At 36.9% G+C, this 20,966-nt stretch overlaps 1 non-coding gene across 1 annotated transcript; it reads left to right on the top strand.

Annotated features, from left to right (window-relative positions):
• The first annotated feature begins 9,991 nt into the window (after nt 1–9,991).
• Nucleotides 9,992–10,098, top strand: LOC145118048 (small nucleolar RNA R71). Its single transcript, XR_013713032.1, has one exon. It is a non-coding gene; the product is annotated as a small nucleolar RNA R71 (small nucleolar RNA).
• Nucleotides 10,099–20,966: the final 10,868 nt, after the last annotated feature.

Genomic DNA, 20,966 nt, shown 5'->3' with positions numbered 1-20,966 from the left:
CGTTTACTAGTGTACAACTCTCTATCTTAATACAAAGTATCACTCGGAAGTGTCGAATGATCAAAAAATCTAAACCCTAATCAGGGTGAGTGATGTAACGACTCGATAAAACACTATTACGTACCCTTCGGGGGTGAATAACACCGATAACAAGGCATAATGGCGTTAACAAACCTTACATTATGGGGCCAAACACTAACAAAAGTCACACAAAAAAGTCTCTCTCAATCTCTCCCACTCTCTCTCTCTCTCTCTCTCTCTCTCCCAAATCTCTCTCAACTTTTTATAAACATCCGTACTATCCCAACCCCTTCCATTGTTAAAAACAGCTCAAGACCAAAGGAGAAAAACCAAAAGGACCCTCTTGGTCCGGAACCCTCTTGAATCGGAACACCTACTCAAGAACCGGACACTCCTGACACTCCTGACTCCGGACGGACGCTCCTGACTCCGGACACTCCTGATACTCCTGACTCCAGACGAACGCTCCTGACATCCGAACACTCCTGACTCCGGACGAACGCTCCTGACTCCGGACACTCCTGACTCCGGACGGACGCTCCTGACTCCGGACACTCCTGACACTCCTGACTCCGGATGGACGCTCCTGACTCCGGACGAACGCTCCTGACATCCGGACACTCCTGACTCCGGACACTTCTGACTCGGACCCCATTCCGGATTTTTGACCATTTCGGACCTTTTTGCAATTTTAGGAGACTTTGACGCCGGGAACTTCCTCAAACTCGCATTTTTCATGACTTAAAACCCTCTAAACTCCTATTTTATGCCAAACTTGAAGAGTTAGATCACATTCTCATAGAATAACGTCTAAGGCTCATATTATTTTATGCATAAAGTAATCACCCACTTTACATCACTATTCACACACTACCTAGTTAAATCATTGTCCTTTTTCAACCCCTCCCAACACTCCATCAGATTTGCCTTAACCAAATCCACCTAATAGATCTTTATTCTTTACACTCAAAGTCTCATTTACCTTCACCAAAAACACCTCTCTCTCTCTCTCTTTCTCAGATTACGATCTTCTGGACAAGGAGTATTCTTGAGTTTTTCCTCCATTCTTGGTAAGTTTCTTCATTTAGCTCCTAAATATTCTACACTTCATCATACAAATCATGGAGCATTCATACAAATATCGACATATTTGTTTTTAGTATCTTCAAATCTTCAAGCATCCTTCAAGTGTTCTTGACTTGAAACTCCATTTCTTCAACCGTCCACTTCAGGAAATCACTCAAGGTGAGTTCATACCCCTATCTTTTCATGTTTTCTTCAAGTTTTAAGGGGGAGAATACAAGTTACAACATCAAAACATATTCTAACTCAACCAACAGCTTTCAACAGAAAAGTTATGGTCTATTCACGAACTGTTTTGACCATCTTAAACTTAATATTTTTCAAAACTGTTCAACATGAATTTAGTTCAGGTTTATACCTTTCAAATGACTACTTGCACAAGTTCATACGATTTTTCTACAATTTATGGAGAATTTTACAAAACTGCCTATCATTTCAGAAATGACTTCGTACCAGTCTGTGAAGATGTACATTTTCACACTGGTTAGAGACCACTAAAAATCATGAAAAAAATTATGAACAAACTAGACACATTTTCTGAACTCCCAGAATTTATGTATTTAATTTTCGACTTACAGATATTGTTCTATGAATTTTCTAAAAACAGAGACAGAAAAGTTAAAACTAGTAAAATAGTTTCTAAGTTCATTAACACTGTGTAATATGTTGAGCAAAGTGTATAGCATTAAATAGTTACATATTGATGGTATTTCATGTTAGTTTACTCCCATGAAACAGAAATAAGTCATTCACATAAGAGCCTTTCATCATTACAATCGCATATGATAAACTATGGTAGATATAGTTTATGGTACACTATCACTACGAACATACTAAGAAAGGTACACATTTGATAAACTATAATAGGTATAGTTTACGGTACATTAACACTACGAACATACTAAGAAAGGTACACATTTGATAAACTATAATAGGTATAGTTTACGGTACATTAACACTACGAACATACAAAGGAAGGTTTCACTCACACTACACGTGAACTCGTTGAATCAAATTTGTGAGACACTACTTCATTGTACTCTTAGAGTACTGGTTAAAGTCCTGTATTATAACCATAATCTATTGTAGGGAGAGCGTGATACTTGTGTATAGATCTATATTGGGACTGACAATCCCGCACCCTAAGCCGCTTGCAACAGTTAGACCGGAAGGTCTGGGGTGACAAATGTCAAAACAGTCTGACGCCCGAAGAACGTCGAAACAGGCTTGCTATGTCAACTGCACGGTTATAATAATTCACATAAGGAAACAACGACACATATAGTTTACGGGAATTTTTACATTTCAAAAAGGGTTTTCACTCACACTACACGTAAACTCGTTGAATCAAATTTGTGAGACACTACTTCGTTGTACTCTTAAAGTACTAGTTAAAGTCCTGTATTATAACTATAATCTCTTGTAGAGAGAGCGTGATACTTGTGTATAGATCTATATTGGGACTGACAATCCTGCACCCTAAGCTGCTTGCAACAGTTAGACTGTCAGGTCTGGGGTGACAAATGTCAAAACAGTCCGACTCCCGAAGAACGTCGAAACAGGCTTACTATGTCAACTGCACGGTTATAATAACTTACATAGGGAAACAACGGCACATATAGTTTACGGGAGTTCCTACATTCATAAGGGTTTTATTCATTTAAAACTGCACTTACTATAATAAGTATGGAAGATACTTGTACAATTCGGTCTTTGATCTTGAAGACTACGACTCGTTCTATTAGAAAATGTTGGATTTTTCTTGAACATACATTACAATAACAAAGAAAGAAGTTCTAATTATGCACTACTGTAGTATACTATTTCCAAGAACAAACACTCACTCTCATCGATCTTAGGGTAGTTAAGACTACATTTCGTCTAGAATGGTTAGATTCCATCCATAATTGCTACGTGTATACGGCAAGGTTATATAAAATTTAGACACGATCTACTTGGAAATGGTTGGGTATGCCTTAGATCTTGTTCCTCGTTTGGTTGTGGGCTTAGGGCAGACCCATTATATTCGACGGTTTATTCGATCTTGATTTTTATATAACTCATATACATCGGGGGATTATAGAAGGAAGTTATAGGTCTTCCTAGGAGTACACTATTTTAAGACATAGAAACTCACATATCTGGAGTAACTTTTACCCAAGAGCATGCATACATAAGGGTTGTATCGTTATAAAACTACTTTGCACCGTTTTCAAGTACAAAATAACTTTCATTTCGGAAATCATGCATCCAAATGGTTTTTATGCAGATTTAAAATCTACGTAATATTACCACTCAAGAATACGATAACATTTATACATTTTGTTCTGAAGGGACTAAGACTACATTCCATTTTACTAAGAAAATATAGGATTTTTTGGAGGAACTTACGAACATTTTCAAGGAACAAAGAACTTATTTTCTAAAACAAAATACTTATGAACTCACCAACTTAAATATTGACACACTTTCAAAATTACTTGTATTCTCAGGAAACTAGTAGGCAGGTACACGCGCAGGTTTTCAAGAAGACGGAGCATAATAGCTTCTGGTCTTAGTTTTTATTATATACATTTGGAGTCATTCAAGCTATGTTTCGAATACAATGTAAACACTATATTATCAATACAATGGTTGTTGTTGCTTTGATTACTATTATACATTTGTGATGATATTGTACATGACGTCCTCCGCCCCCGAACGTTTCCGAAGTATCAGTTTGGGGGTGTGACATAATTCACCAATCCTATCCCTCCCAGATGGGACAGAAGATTTCGTCATATACAGCAACGCATCGAATCAAGGATTGGGATGCGTGTTGATGCAAAGGGGCAAACTTATTGCTTACACATCTCGACAACTTATGGTGCATGAGAATAATTACACTACCCATGACCTTACATTGGGAGCTGTAGTTTTTGCACTGAGAAGTTGGAGACACACAATTGGCCAGAGAACATATATGTGATACCTTATGTGCCAAGCTAGAAATAACCCACGAGACAACTCAAAAGATCATGCATATTAATGATCGATTAAAGGAAGCACGTGATCGTCAGAAGAGTTATGCTGACGTAAGACGTAAGCCTTTAGAATTCCAAGTTGGAGATAAAGTAATGTTGAAGGTCTCTCCTTGGAAAGCCATAATTAGATTCGGGAAACGAGGAAAACTAAACCCACGGTATATAGGACCTTTTGAAATTCTAGCAAGAATTGGTTCTGTCGCATACCAACACAAGTTACCTCAAGAGCTAAACAATGTACACGATGTTTTTCACGTGTCAAATCTCAAAAGATGTCTATCCGATGGCACTCTTGTTGTACCTCTCGACAAGATACAAGTCAATACCAAACTCAACTTTGTAGAAAAACTTGTCGAAATCATGGATCGAGAAGCCAAACGATTAAAACAAAGTCGTATTCCCATAGTGAAAGTTCGATGGAACTCCTTACGAGGACCTGAATTTACTTGGGAATGTGAAGATCAGATGAAACAAAAATACCCCCAACTATTTAACAAAACCCCATCCACAAGATAAATTTCGGGATGAAATTATTCTAACGAGGGGAGAATGTAACACCAGTCAAAATAGGTCAATAACAATCACATGTGATTATGTCAATCATGTAATGTGATTATGTTAAACTAGTAATGTGATAAACTTACTATAAATTCTAATACAAGTATGAACTTTCATACATAATTTATGATACAACTCAAAGTATACGTCCATACGATTCCAAAAATATAGAGAACGTCTAAATCTGACTTCGCGTGAAGAAGTTATGATAAACCCTAACACTATAAATCTTTATAATAAGAGGAATTTAAAATAGACTTATAATTATCTATTGTAGTCTATAATAGAGTTGTAGTACTCGTAAATACCTACACGAGGATATAAATAACGTCAAAAACGGAGTTCGTATGCAAAAGTTATGACCTTCCGAAGATGCAGCTGTCTGAGAGCATGACACGTGTCAGAAACCCTAATCCGACTGGACTCACGACGTGAGCAGGATTTCTCACGATGTGAGGAGTCAACGGACACTAATTGAAGCTAGAAAACACGCGTTAAGACTATGGGATGACTCATGGAAGTTCACGATGTGAACCTATCATGTTCACGACGTGAATGGGCCCAGAACAGCCTATAAATAGCGATCAAAGCTCATTTAATCCTTACACCTTCTGCTTTCATTCTCTCTCGTTTCCAAAGGCCGTTTCCCTTCCCGAGCCTGACAACGACGAGCCTATGACCGTTTAAATTCTATATATCATGCTACTAGGGTGAGTTTCACGGCCCCACTTTTTAATGTTTTCGGGGGAAAAACGCATGCTAAATATTGAATACAAGTTAATACTATATTAATATGATAGTATGTTCGTTAATCGGGATATAATTATTTTGTATCTATACAACTATCGTAAACTTGTTAGCATGTTATTGTTATAGAAGTATACTAATCTAGACCCTGAGTTATACTTGGGAGTTCTATATATATATATATATATATATATATATATATATATATATATATATATATATATATATATATATATATATATATATATATATATATATATATATATATATATATATATATATGTTATGTGCGATATAGGTCCAGAGTTATACTCGGAAGTTCTCTATGCTAATTGATAAGTATGTTGTTATTGTTGGTTTTATGTCAAGATAAAACCAGGTATGTTATATGTTGTTATTATTGGTTTTATGTCAAGATAAAACCTTCTATGTTATATGTTGTTATTATTGGTTTTATGTTAAGATAAAACCTCTTTTTTCCTCAAGTTATACTGCCTAAAGTATTATGAACTTAGGAGTAATGTTTAAAAGCATAGTCTAGTAACTTAGGGTTTTAGACACAAAAATGCTTTTGTTGTTAGAGTTATAGGAAGCCGACAAAGTCTACATTAGTTATTGTATTCATCAGCTAAGATTGGGCATCTTAGTGAAAATCCTCTGACCTGTAACTGTTAATCCCGTGCGAGCGAGGAAGTCGTGTATGAATAAGATACGAGTTGACAACCCCACTCGTGGTTGCTAGCTACAACCAAAATTAAGCGAGTGACGAACTGTCCTTTTATTTGTTTATTGTTCCGACGTTGATGAAGCGTGTAGAACTTATCTTAAGATGTGAAACTTGTAGCATCAAGCAAATGTTTGAAACTAGTCATACAGCCGCGGTTACGGACTCATGGTAGCAAATTGTTAGAAGCATTATACTTTGTCGTTTTACAAGTATTAATGTTAAGTATAAGTTTCCCAAACACTTATACTCTAAGTACAAGAAACTGGTAGGTATACTACTTGTATATTAAGTAGACAACTATAACTAGCCTACATACTCATATAGAATTGAAATAAGATTTATACGTAGCCTTTTTTATTCTTATAGAATTGAAATAAGATTTATACGTAGCAACCTTTGTTTGTATGGAATTACAAACATCTATATGCATAGTATATGAAACTTATAGGTATACTACTAAGTAAACCATTATACCTAGGATCTATATATACTATATAGAAACAAGTATGAGTCAGAATAATATTTTCGAACTATGTTTTATACTTTTTGAACTCGGAAAGAGTACTATTTTTACTCAGAGACAAAACCTGTGAACTCACCAACTTTATGTTGACGTATTTTCAAAACGCATGTGTTTTCAGGAACATGATAAGCTGGAATAATATAAGTTTCTATTATCAATAAAGGTACGTAGTTTACAATAATTCTTTTGTATTGTTCAATATATATTTGATAACTATGATACAAGGATTGACGTTACATCGCCCGGTGTTTCTGCCGCCGGCTGGGGGTGTGACATACACGACCCACTCAACCTGTTGCACCTATTCCTCCGATTCTTATCTACCCGTATGATGTAGACCTTGATCCAGAAGCTGATGATTCTGAACTTCATTTCTAGCAATAGCTTTCACTTCTATCTATGAAGTATAGACGCCCTTGGAATCCCAATCAAAAACCACCTCAAAACTGACTTCAAGCTCCTCACCAAAGCAATCCTTAATCTTACCCTAAACCCAATGAAAATCCACCGACATATCGACCCAACATTCTGAATCACTCCTCGGAACCTCAAGAAGTTCCGAACTCAACCAAGCCAAAGATTGTATGTCATAAATGTGGTCTCGGAAACCACTTTGAAAAGGAATGTTTAGCTGAAACTCCTCAAAAACCTAAGGTAAAAGACTCTTCCTACTATGCTCGTAGAGCACAAAAACTAGTTGAAAGTGAAAAGGCTTTTGTCACAACGGTTTCAAGGAATTTTGATGGGTATTGGTCATCTGGTGATGAGGGTGAAGAAAAATCCAAGGAACTTATGTCTAGTGGCTAGACAGTCAATCGAGTGTGATGGCTAATGATGAATGTATTACTTTGGTCATCTGGATAGTGAATTGACCCGTCTTAGACTACATTTTGAAGACCGCAAGCTTAATATTGAATCATTAGAGAGAGAACTTGTAATGGCTAATGATGAATGTATTACTTTGAATGAAAAATGTGAAATTATTCTTAGTGAAAGAAACATCTTCGTTACTGATAATAAACGTCTTAATGCAAAAAGTTGATGCTTTGCGCAATTCTATTGATGTTCTTGAAACTAACAAAAGGATAACGCATAATTTTTGTCACCCATGGTCCAAAGCACCAGGTCTCGCAAGCAAGTTTCTGAAACCTATTGCTCGTCCTTTGAAGGAACTTCAAAACCTAACGTTCATGGGATACATTCTGAACCATACTTATTCGGATACCCATATCTCACCATTGTCGTCCCTTCATGAGACTTCAGACAAATATCAATCATTGATTCTTGAGTTCAAACCTATCACTGTTAAATGTCCTGATTCCACGCATCTTCTGCCTCTGATATCCCTATACCTGAATAAGTCTTCGGAATCGTTTCCAAACACAGGCTGTACTGGAGTTCATTTTCCGAACTTTGGTCCTCCGAACAATTGTGTCATTGAGGAAATCATTCCTGAGATAAATGGACATGACTCATATCAATCCAATTTCTTTTGGGCGTCTCTTGATAGTGATGTAAAACTTAAGAGTGATAATGACATCTCGTCTGATTCCTGTGTATCAAATTCTAAGGTAGTCTTAGTGCCATTTAAGCCTCGTTTCAACAATCCATCGATTGGACAGACTTCCAAGTCATTATCTGACTCTCGGAAGAAACCCTGGCCGAACAAGAAAGACATCATTCATCCAAAGACCAAAGCTAGGAAAGCTCTCTAAAAAGAAACTAGGTCTAGGAAATGTTTTAGGTTTCTTGAGAAATCCGAGAAGAAAGTGTCTCAAACAGTTAGTCCAACTACTTTGAATCACAATACCTTCATGTGTGTTAAGATCCTTAAGAGGCCATCTAATCTTGTTGGTTGGGATGTTCGAAACACATCTATCTATAGTTGTGTAAAAATGTTACTATTGAGACCTCATCTAAGAAAACCAACTCTCCTCGAACGGTTTCTTATTTTGTGTTTATTGCTACCTCGGATGGCACGGTTTTTAAACCTAAAAAACTTCCAAAACCTAATGTGCCTTTGAACACAACAAACAAAGGAAAAGATACTCATAATATTGTTGTTTAGAAACTTTCTAAAGGTTTAAAACAAAAGTTTGAATGGAAAGTGAGAAAGTCTGAAAACACAACTGAAACACCTATGAACACAGTTCTTCCAGCAACATCTCAAAAAACTGTCCCTCCGAGGAAAGCAGTGCCCAAATAACCAATGATTGAATATGATTTTTGGATAAATGAAAAGACCTTGACTTTCTGCCTCTTTCCAAAAGAATCTCATAAAAAAAACCTTTGGAGATACCAGCTGCTCAGAAATCACAAACCAAGTCCAAAGCCCATGCTAAAGTCCCTAAACCTAAGTCGGAGCCTAAAAATTCAAAACTCATTGATTTTTCTAACTTTTTGTGCTTCAGAACAAGATACAATATGGTATATTTATAGTGATTGTTCCATGCACATGACTGGGCAGAAAGATTTTTTGCGCGATCTGAAGCTTGCTCCAAAATGTTGGTTGTGTTACTTATGGAAAAAATTCAAATTCTCAAATTCAAGATTATGGCGTCTGGACCAATGGAAATTTCTTTGTCTCAAATGTGGCATATGTAGCTGATCTCAAGCATAATCTGATAAATGTAGCTCAACTCACTGATGCAAATCGAATAGTTGAATTCTGCAAGAAGCATAACTACGTTATGACAGAAGACCAAAAAGAATGTTTAATCAAATCAAATCACATCAAGAATATGTATCCTTTAGACATCAACATGATCATTGGAAAGCATGGACTCTAAATCAACTTTGTTTTCCGGTTGTGGTTGCTCTTTTTGGTAAAAGTCTCGGCCAATTTGCCTAAAATTTTCTTCTTTTTGCTTTTTATATTCATCATATGGCAACCACTCTTTCTTTGGCTTCCTCCAATCTTCATCGTATTTGTCTCCATTAGAGTAGCAGACTTGAGCTTTCTTATTCTCGTTCTCGTCCAAGTGGCAATCTTTTGTCAAATGTGGACCATTGCATCTTTCACAACCCACACGAATAGCATGTATGGATTGGTCTATCTTGGTCATTCTTCGATCCATTGTATTTAGCATAGCCAAAACAGCTGCCATGTCCTCAGAAGTGCCACTCCCAGTTCCTTTTTGCTCCATCATGTCGAGGATTATGGTATTCACGCGAATGCCTAGAAAACTCTTCAATCAATTCCTTAATCTCATCGGGTTTTTCTTTGTTAAAGGTCCGTGAGAATCAAGGAGTTGCCTTTTCATTACATTTACCCCATCATAGAAGATTGATACTTCTTGTTACTCATTTAAATCATTTTGGGGACAATTCCTTATTAATCCCTTGTATCTCTCGCATGCCTCGTAGAGTGACTCACCCGGTTGTTGCTCGAAGTTTGTTATGGCCTTCTTGAGTTTAGTAAATTTAGAAGGTGGGCAAAAATGTTCTAAGAATTGTTCACATATTTGCGTCCATGTAGTAATTGCACCGGGTGGAAGTGCCTTTAACCATTCCTTAGCAGCTCCTTTGAAAGTGACTGGAAGCATTCTATATAACATCGTCTCCCGTGGAACATTCGGGATGTTGAAGTAATAAGCTATGTCATTGACTTCATCAAGGTGTTTGCAAGCATCCTCATGATCTTTCCCAGAAAATGGGACTTCCTTAAGCGCGGAAATAATATGGCCTTTAAGCTCAAATGTTGCGGTAGCAGGAATTGCAGGTTGCACTAGACTAAGATTGGTGTCCTCTCAGATTCTTTTCTTGTATGCCTCCATGGAAATGTTGATAATGTTCGCCATCTCGCTTTTCGGCTCGTCTTCAGGTTCGCTCTCTCTTTTTCTAATTCAGGTTCAGACTCGTATTCGGATTCTTGAGGATTAGGATTTTTCTCAAAGCTTTCAACCTTGCTTTCGTCTTTTGAGGAATTGCTCGATTCACCTACGTTCTTTCATTTCTTCTTTCTAAAAACTGATTTAAGATCCTTGAAAGGTGATTTCTTTGGTGGTTGGGCTTCTTCTACGTTCTTATCCGTCTTTGTACAAAGAGCTGACTCTGGATCTTCAAGCGGTGGTATCAAAGGTGTGTTGGATCCACGGGTCATGTACTACTGCAACAAAAACAAAAATAAAAACGTAAAATTGAACAAAAACTATATAAAAATGCCTACTGATTGTTCACCACGTCGTGGTAATGAATACCACCTCGTGTTGTCGGAACAAAAACGAAAGAAAAATACGAAATTGCTAAGCTCACGTCGTGAGTCTTAAAGCTCACGTCGTGAGTTTGGTTATTCAGAAAAATCAACTAATGCTAAAAAATAACTTTTTGTAGGTTTAACCCCACAAAAAGGATCGATTAACCTAAAACAATTAAATCAAAACTAAACTAGCCATTCCCCGACAACGGCGCCAAACACTTGATACGTAATATTGCTACACCTATTAGTTTTACCAACTATCTACTTACTATTACGACTTAAGGCAGTCTACCTTTTCGCAAATAGTATAGCACTAAGAGTCGGGTATCGAACACAGGGAACATAATTAATTAACTAATTTAACTACTAAAAATTAATCTAAAATAAGCAAACGTTAATTGGGTTTTTATCTGATTTTGCAAGTTCAGACCAACTTAATCACTTAACTATTAAATTCATTCAATTACTAAAAACACTTTTGTTTAGTTCGAATCCACTTCTCTTTTATGGTTAGCTACTAATTATGGATTATTAAAGTTGGCTACCAAATTTTATATTATTAGTAATTTAAGTCCAAATATACTAATGTTTTACTAATTCATGTAAAACTATGTATGGTCACACATAATCAATCACAGAATCAGTTATGGGTTATGAATGGGGCTATGTAAGATTTCTTAAACAAACACAATTATGGTCATAATTGATGTTCTCCAGCACAGCTAAATTTAATTACTTCAATTACTTTTCTAATATTGGGTCGATCCTAGCTCTAGCAATTCAATGGTCACTAAATCACTAGGTGTCAAGTTCATTAATTTAATAGTCACTAAGCTACACACAACATGAATTAAAGCAATTAAATTATCTTTAATTAGCATGCTAGGTATTAACAATCAAACACAAGCACATAACCAACTATTAAAAATCCATAATTAATTAAACTAATCCATAGAGTTAAAGCTTCATCTAGCTCAACAGAAGCAACTAGATTCAGCTACTCATGGCTGAAATCATACACTCAAATTCAATAAATAAAGACATGATTAAATGTACCAAAACTAAAGTAATGCTTATAATCTTCAATCTCTAAACCTTTAACCAATTATCCTTCCTTTAGTGCTTAGACGAGGTTACTCTGACTAAATTTCCTCAAAAAATCTCTTTCTAAACCCTCCAAGTCTCCAGAAAAACTCTCCAAGTCTCGTAAGTGCCGAGGACTTTATATAATTTTCGTAAAAGCTTCGCTCACGTCGTGAGATACGACATATCACGTCGTGATCTTAGTTGTTATCCATATCGAACACGGACTCTGTCCTCCGAATGTCTATCTTATAGAAGCTCGAGGCTCACGTCGTGAGACGTGATTCCTCACGTCGTGAGATTGACTTTTCAGCTAAAATCTTCTCCTTCTAAGTTCCAATTCTTGTTGCTTTTGGTTCTTTATCTTCAAGAGTGTTCCTTTTGGTTGCAAAATAAAATTCAATCTCATAAGTACCCTATATATTTGCAAATAACCAAAGTATTAATCAAAATGCATAAAATATTGCCTAAAAATGTTTATAAATATGGCAATATATATATATATATATATATATATATATATATATATATATATGAGGGATGACTACTTCATATCTTGAACTTGGATAGGTGGATTCCTACCCCCGACTTCCCGAAGCGCCATATGATTATTCCTTTACTGTCTCTAGAGTCTTTTGTAATGCTTGTGTAGTTCCTTTCTTCTTTGGTCAATACTCCTTGGAATACCCGACTCCTCCACACTTAAAACATGTTTTTTTGAGCGGCTGCACATTGGTTAGCATAGTGACCATTTTTTCCACACCTATAGCAGGTCACTGCTTCCATGCATTGTCTAAAATGCTTCCATCTACATTTATCACACCATATTGCTTTGTTGCAACCTCCGATATTCTCTTCGTTAGGGTTATATTTCGGAAATATACCCTTCTTATTCAGTTCCAAAATTTCTTTACCCTTCATATGTTCTCTAACTTCCTCATTGGTGGCGATTCTCCCCTTGACTATGAATTCCAAGGACCTGGCTACTTGGCCGGCTGCTTCCAAGGTATTTGCGTTTTTCACCAAAGGACCAAAATCCATTGGTAATCCATTAGAAAACTTCTCTATCTTAGAGAGTTTAGTAGGACCTAGATAAGGGACTAATTCCATCTTTTCGATAAAGTTTGCAGCGTACTCTCTGACGCTCATCTCTCCTTTCTTCAGGTTCTGGAATTCATTAAATATTTCCAAAAGGTCTCTCTCCGAGTAGTATTCTCTTTTCAACCGCACAAGGAAGTCTTCCCATGACATCCTTCCTGCTTCTCCTTTTGGCATGGTACTGGCCATTTGTTTCCACCAGCTTTACACTATGGTCTTTAGCTCTATGACTGCGAAGATCGTTTTCATTTGTTGCTATAGTCCCTCAAACACCATTTCCATTTCATGGATCCATTCCATAATTATCACTGACATTGTATCTCCAGAAATACTTGGGGTTCGGGATGTTATGAATTCCTCATAACTGCATCTATTTCTGTCAACCCCTTCTTCAATGATGTCCTTCCTCACCCTTCGTGATTCTACATTCCTGTTATGGCCTCCTTCCTCGGATGCTCCTTCATTCAACACTGGCTCTACAACCGGTATAGTGGGTTCTTTCCTATTCTCTCAGATTAGTTGTCTAATCTTTTCCATATGTTCGACAAACATTGTCCGAATCATAGCTTTAACTCCTGTCATCGTAACTGGTTCAATTGTTGGTATAACCGTTAACGTGTTTCCATCCATGTGTTGAGGTTGTGGTTCAGCTGCTTGTACGACTTCAGATGCCTCATTGATCACACGAGGCTCAGTCTTTTGGTTTCCATTACCATTCCCCAATTTGCTACGTGTTCTTACCATGACGTTCTATACACCAAAGCAGGCATTTAGTGTATCGAGAGGCGAGTTTAGACGCTTAAGTCCTCCTCATCACTCCAAAAAATTACATGCCAATTCTAATACAGTAATGACACATTTAGAATCCTGAACACATAGGTTTCCTGGTTCTAGGTTGACAACATGTAAGTCCCCAAAATGCTTGAGTATCAATCACATCCGTTTGATGGTGTGGAATCCCAATCAAACGGATAATCTAAATGAAAATAGAAGAGAAGGAGAAGAAGAAGATGATGAATCTTGAATCTATTGATTAGAATGAAGATCCAGATACAAGATTTACACACACTAACATACACTAAATCTCCTCTCTTCTCTCTAACTTTCTCTCTTGGCCGTACACTCCTTTTCTGTTCATCCTTCGCTCCTCAACCACCTAACACCTATATATATATATATATATATATATATATATATATATATATATATATATATATATATATATATATATATATATATATATATATATACTTAGAGAATATGGGCCATAAATGGGTTTACAGCCGTAAATGGGTTTACGGCCGTAAACACCCATTGGGCCGTAAATACAACTGCAAAAATATATTACACGACCAAAAACTATTAATGCCTAGAAAAGTAAAGTATAAACCATATTTTTGACCCAACAATCTCCCCCTTGGTTTATAGATTTCTTTTCATAAATGACCCAACAAGCTCCCCCTAAAAAGTAGCTGGCTTTCTTGTTCATCTTCATTGTAAGCATGGCTTCAGCATTTTTCTTAAAATTCTTCACAACTTCAAGATGAACTTGATGAATCTTCAATGAATGACTTCATCTTGAGCACTTGAGCTTTTCTTCAGAATTTGGCATTGAACGCACATTGGGTGAGGAGGCTTGACGTACTGATTCTTGAAAGATAGCGCTTTCAGCTTGAGAATCTTCAGAGAGAACGTCAGAGAGAACAAATCTTCTGGATCACTTCAGCAGGTTTAAGATAGCAGCAGACTGATTGAGGAGGCTTCAATGCAATCCGTCACATAGTCTTCAAGTTAGCTTCACCTTGATTCTGGAGTTGAAAGATTGAATGTCGAAAGAATAATCTTCATTTCTTGCTCCTTCGAATGAGAATTCTTCGATGGTCACGAATGAAGCCTTGGCTCAGAAATCTTCGACACAAACTCCATGAGTTTCATCTTCACCTGAATTCACTTTTCAAGACAAAATAAAACTAAAAGAAAATTTAGCACACAATATTTTTGGGTTTTTCATATTTTCTGAAAAAATAAAACAGAAACAAAAATATTTTTGGATTTTTGATTTTCTTGAACATGAAATAAAACAGAATATAACACTATTTTTTTTTATTTTGAATTTTCTGATTTTTGTTTGATTTTTGAATTTTTTTTTTAATTATCCCCCTAAATTTGTGCATAGAGGAAAACTATGAACAAATTTAACAAAAACAAAAATATTTGGGATCAAAGTTGTCAAGCAATCCAATATCGTTTATCAGCACACGCCTGCATGTCTAGATCTGGTCAATCACCGGTATTGTGGTCCACTTAAACACAAAGGATGTTGACAATTTGGACATATTATAGGTGACAAGTCATTGTGATATATATATTCCTAAATGGACATTTAGCTGACGACGACCAAGGATATTGTTGTCCACTTAAATTAAGCAGCAAGATCTACAGACAACCTATTAAATGGTTCAATTTTAGATGAACTAGAACGTGTTTCCCACTTCCCGATATACCCCGGTAATCAAGAACTTCCAAAGATAGAGGGATTGAGAGGTAGAATGTTGCATATGTTGTGTCCCAGGTCGGATCTTCCGATCACGCAGAGGGGACAGCATATGGCTAACAGATAGAAAGAATTTCATAGATAAGAAGGTGCGTGGAATTAGAGTTGCATATGTTGCAATCCAGGTCGGATATGTTCCAATCACGCAAAGGAAGCAACATATGACTGACAGATAGAAAGCAAGAAAATAATTTCCTACATACCTACTTTATCAGAACCCCCCAGTTGCCCTATCAATACCGGAATTAAGGACATGAGTCCATACATCAAGGAAATGTTGAGCCACAGTTCTAGATAATTAACTTTTACTGTATCTCGCAGGTTCCCATGTTTATCTCACTGCTCAATCTACCCGAGCATCGTATGGTCAGTCCAAATGAAGCTATCTAAGTCTATATTGTCTAGTCTTTTCATGGTCAATCAATGTCTAGTCCATTTGAATCCTTTGTGCCTACCAGCACATTGAATACAGAGTCTAGACAATTCGGCTTTAGTGCATTACACAAATTTCATATTGCCCTTCAGCACTGGACTTCATATCACTTCCCAAAACAATACCTACTAACGAAAAACTATTAAGAAAATGAAAAATTATATTTAAAACGAATCAGAGTAAGATAAACTCAGGAGTATAGAGAAGAAAACGCAAACCGTAATTCACCGATTGAATTTGCATCCAGAAGGTCTGAGAACAGTACGCATAATCTCAGAACAGATCCGAAAATTCTTCATGTCATTAAGCACTAACCCCATTTGTGATCTCTTCCTTTTCTTCCTTTCTCGCAAAAGGACACATACTCTCAAACAAAGATCTGAATGTTGTACAGTTGAGAGATGTCCCCTATCATGTGCCTGGAACAGCCACTACCAACAAACTGAAGTCTGATGATATGCCTCCATAGCTGCTCCGACACAGAGTGGAATTAGTTGGTCTTTGGAACCCAGTCCATTTTGAAACTGGGTTGACCTTTTTCATCCTTGCACGGTACTCTCTCTCATGACATATCCTATTTATCACAAACAGAAGATGAAGAAATATTAGTATCGTTAGAAGATTTGGGAGAGTGAGCCTTTGGAACCCATTTGTAGTTGGGTTTAACCCATTTCTTTTTCGATCTGATGGGTGGCTCAGTACTTGCTTTTGATCTTGATGTCGGCCGTTGAGATGACTTTGATTTTGGCTTCGGGGGAGCATCTCTTGGATTTGGCTTCTTGGCCGACATTCCCTTCTTGCCCTTGGGATTCAGATTCTTGGCCTTGTGGGATTGATTCTTGGCCTTCTACGCATTCCAGTCACCGTTGTCTGAACGTGACCTTGAGGGGTTCCTTTTGGAGTATCTCCCTATTGGCGCGTTCTTCCACCCTTGTGCATTGTAGGGAATGTATGCGCGATTAGGAAAATTTTTGGCAATGTGTCCAGGTGTTCCACAGTGAAAACATGTCTTTTTCTTCACTGTGAAGTTGTTTCTTCCTGCCCCTGGTGGCATATCTTTGCCTTGTCTCTTATTGTTCCCACAAGCACAATTACAACATGCACTCTGTTTCACTGGAATTGGTGGCCTGTATTTCTCAACAGCAGGTTGATCAGAAGCAGCTGAATTCGAAGCAACAAATTCAGAGCTCAAGGAGATGTTGGTTTGTTCAATGGTTTTCTCCTTGTTCTCATCTTCTGCTACTTTACCTGCACATGAAGTAGATGTGCTAGAAACAGGAACATCAGTATTTTCAAACAAATCATCAAATATGTCAAAAAAATTTAACTCAACATGATTCGGAGCAGAAGCATCACAAGATGTATCATTGATTTTAACATCAGAAACAATAGAGTTTTCATTCGAAACAGAAACAACAAGTTCAGACTCAGTTTTGTTATCAGAAACAAATCCTTCAACTTCGTGCTTTGACTGATCTAAGGATTGATCTGCAGGGGAAGTAGAAACATTAGTAATTTCAACATTAATAATTCCTCCTGAAACAAAACCAGATGGCTTGCCATAAACCATGAATGGTTCGTTGGCAATCTCCTCTTTAGACAAAGGTTGATACTGATATGTATGATTAAAAGGAGGAGGCACTTTATCGTATCCTAAACCCTTTTGCTGGTTATTTTTAAATTGCAGACAATGGTCTATCATGTTTGCAACTACTTCGCTTGATACATCAAACCTTTTAAAATCAAAATTTGCAGTTTCAAATTGTCCTTTTACTGTATCAAGCTCAGTAATTAACTCAGCATTCTGTCTCTTGATATAATCATAATTTTCACATTTCTCACTGTAGTCTTCCTGAATTCTCTTAAAGTCCTTTATTTTTGTTTCTAACTGGGCCTTTAGGGGTTTTTGTCCTTTTCTAAGTTGATAGCCCTCATATGTCAGATCCTCAACTTCTCTTTTTAATAAATCAATTTGTTGCCGAAGAAATTTAATCGTAGTTTCACAAGCTGGAGTACATGAAACTTCATTTACCGGAATGGATTCGGAACTCATTTTTTTTTAAATTCTTTGACTAAAAACTCAAAAGTCAACCTTAAAAGTTAAATTTAAAAAGTCAAACTTAAAAAGTCAAACCGAAAATCTAAATTTGAAAATTTAAAGGTTAAACGAAAAAGTCAATGTTTAAAGTCAAAGGTCAAAATTTAAAAAGCAAAGTCAAAATTTTAAGTCAAAAGTCAAAATTAAAAATTTAAAAATTAAAAGCTAAAATTTTGGAAGAAAATAGAGTTTAAAATTAAAAGAAATTTGAATTTTGGGCTAAAAATGTCAAATTGGCGAAATTAGGTGCGAATGGGAGTGTATTTGAATTAAAATCAAAAGGGATGAAACATGAGTGATGCTAGAGGAGTTGGTAAGGCGTAGGCTTCAATTCGTAGAGCACCGGGCTTCGAATCTTGCAACCCTCGAATTTCTTTTGATTTATTTTCTGCTGCGAAGACTATATGTTTAAAAGGAGCGAGATTTTTAACGTCTTGAAATGTAGTTCAACTGGTAAGACGCGTGTTTGAAGAGTTAGAGGTCTCGAGTTCGATTCCTTGCACCCCCAAAATCCTCCTTTTTTTTTAATAGAAGCACGCTGCGAGGATTCCTGCTGGCCGAGGTTGCAATGCGAGGACGAGGACCGCAAACCAGCAGGCCGTGAACTCCGAGGCCGCAAACTCCGGCCGTGAACTTTTCAAGTTTGATTTTTGAGTTTGACTTTTTAAATTTGACTTTTAAGGTTGACTTTTGAGTTTTTAGTCAAAGAATTTTTTTAAAAAAAAATGAGTTACGAATCCATTCCGGTAAATTAAGTTTCATGTACTCCAGCTTGTGAAACTACGATTAAATTTCTCCGGGAACAAATTGATTTATTAAAAAGAGAAGTTGAGGACCTGAGATATGAAGGTTATCAACTCAGGAAAGGACAGAAACCCCTAAAGGCCCAGTTAGAAACAAAAATAAAGGACTTTAAGAGAATTCAGGAAGACTACAGTGAGAAATGTGAAAATTATGATTATATCAAGAGACAGAATGCTGAGTTAATTACTGAGCTTGATACAGTAAAAGGACAATTTGAAACTGCAAATTTTGATTTTAAAAGGTTTGATGTATCAAGCGAAGTAGTTGCAAACATGATAGACCATTGTCTGCAATTTAAAAATAACCAGCAAAAGGGTTTAGGATACGATAAAGTGCCTCCTCCTTTTAATCATACATATCAATATCAACCTTTGTCTAAAGAGGAGATTGCCAACGAACCATTCATGGTTTATGGCAAGCCATCTGGTTTTGTTTCAGGAGGAATTATTAATGTTGAAATTACTAATGTTTCTACTTCCCCTGCAGATCAATCCTTAGATCAGTCAAAGCACGAAGTTGAAGGATTTGTTTCTGATAACAAAACTGAGTCTGAACTTGTTGTTTCTGTTTCGAATGAAAACTCTATTGTTTCTGATGTTAAAATCAATGATACATCTTGTGATGCTTCTGCTCCGAATCATGTTGAGTTAAATTTTTTTGACATATTTGATGATTTGTTTGAAAATACTGATGTTCCTGTTTCTAGCACATCTACTTCATGTGCAGGTAAAGTAGCAGAATATGAGAACAAGGAGAAAACCATTGAACAAACCAACATCTCCTTGAGCTCTGAATTTGTTGCTTCGAATTCAGCTGCTTCTGATCAACCTGCTGTTGAGAAATACAGGCCACCAATTCCAGTGAAACAGAGTGCATGTTGTAATTGTGCTTGTGGGAACAATAAGAGACAAGGCAAAGATATGCCACCAGGGGCAGGAAGAAACAACTTCACAGTGAAGAAAAAGACATGTTTTCACTGTGGAACACCTGGACACATTGCCAAAAATTTTCCTAATCGCGCATACATTCCCTACAATGCACAAGGGTGGAAGAACGCGCCAATAGGGAGATACTCCAAAAGGAACCCCTCAAGGTCACGTTCAGACAACGGTGACTGGAATGCGTAGAAGGCCAAGAATCAATCCCACAAGGCCAAGAATCTGAATCCCAAGGGCAAGAAGGGAATGTCGGCCAAGAAGCCAAATCCAAGAGATGCTCCCCCGAAGCCAAAATCAAAGTCATCTCAACGGCCGACATCAAGATCAAAAGCAAGTACTGAGCCACCCATCAGATCGAAAAAGAAATGGGTTAAACCCAACTACAAATGGGTTCCAAAGGCTCACTCTCCCAAATCTTCTAACGATACTAATATTTCTTCATCTTCTGTTTGTGATAAATAGGATATGTCATGAGAGAGAGTACCGTGCAAGGATGAAAAAGGTCAACCCAGTTTCAAAATGGACTGGGTTCCAAAGACCAACTAATTCCACTCTGTGTCGGAGCAGCTATGGAGGCATATCATCAGACTTCAGTTTGTTGGTAGTGGCTGTTCCAGGCACATGATAGGGGACATCTCTCAACTGTACAACATTCAGATCTTTGTTTGAGAGTATGTGTCCTTTTGCGAGAAAGGAAGAAAAGGAAGAGATCACAAATGGGGTTAGTGCTTAATGACATGAAGAATTTTCGGATCTGTTCTGAGATTATGCGTGCTTTTCTCAGACCTTCTGGATGCAAATTCAATCGGTGAATTACGGTTTGCGTTTTCTTCTCTATACTCCTGAGTTTATCTTACTCTGATTCGTTTTAAATATAATTTTTCATTTTCTTAATAGTTTTTCGTTAGTAGGTATTGTTTTGGGAAGTGATATGAAGTCCAGTGCTGAAGGACAATATGAAATTTGTGTAATGCACTAAAGCCGAATTGTCTAGACTCTGTATTCAATGTGCTGGTAGGCACAAAGGATTCAAATGGACTAGACATTGATTGACCATGAAAAGACTAGACAATATAGA

This window comes from Lactuca virosa, chromosome 5, assembly GCF_052849685.1.
Source record: "Lactuca virosa cultivar CGN04683 chromosome 5, Lactuca_virosa_CGN04683_v6, whole genome shotgun sequence".
NCBI lineage: Eukaryota > Viridiplantae > Streptophyta > Magnoliopsida > Asterales > Asteraceae > Lactuca > Lactuca virosa.
This window is presented reverse-complemented; position numbering and strand designations above follow the sequence as displayed.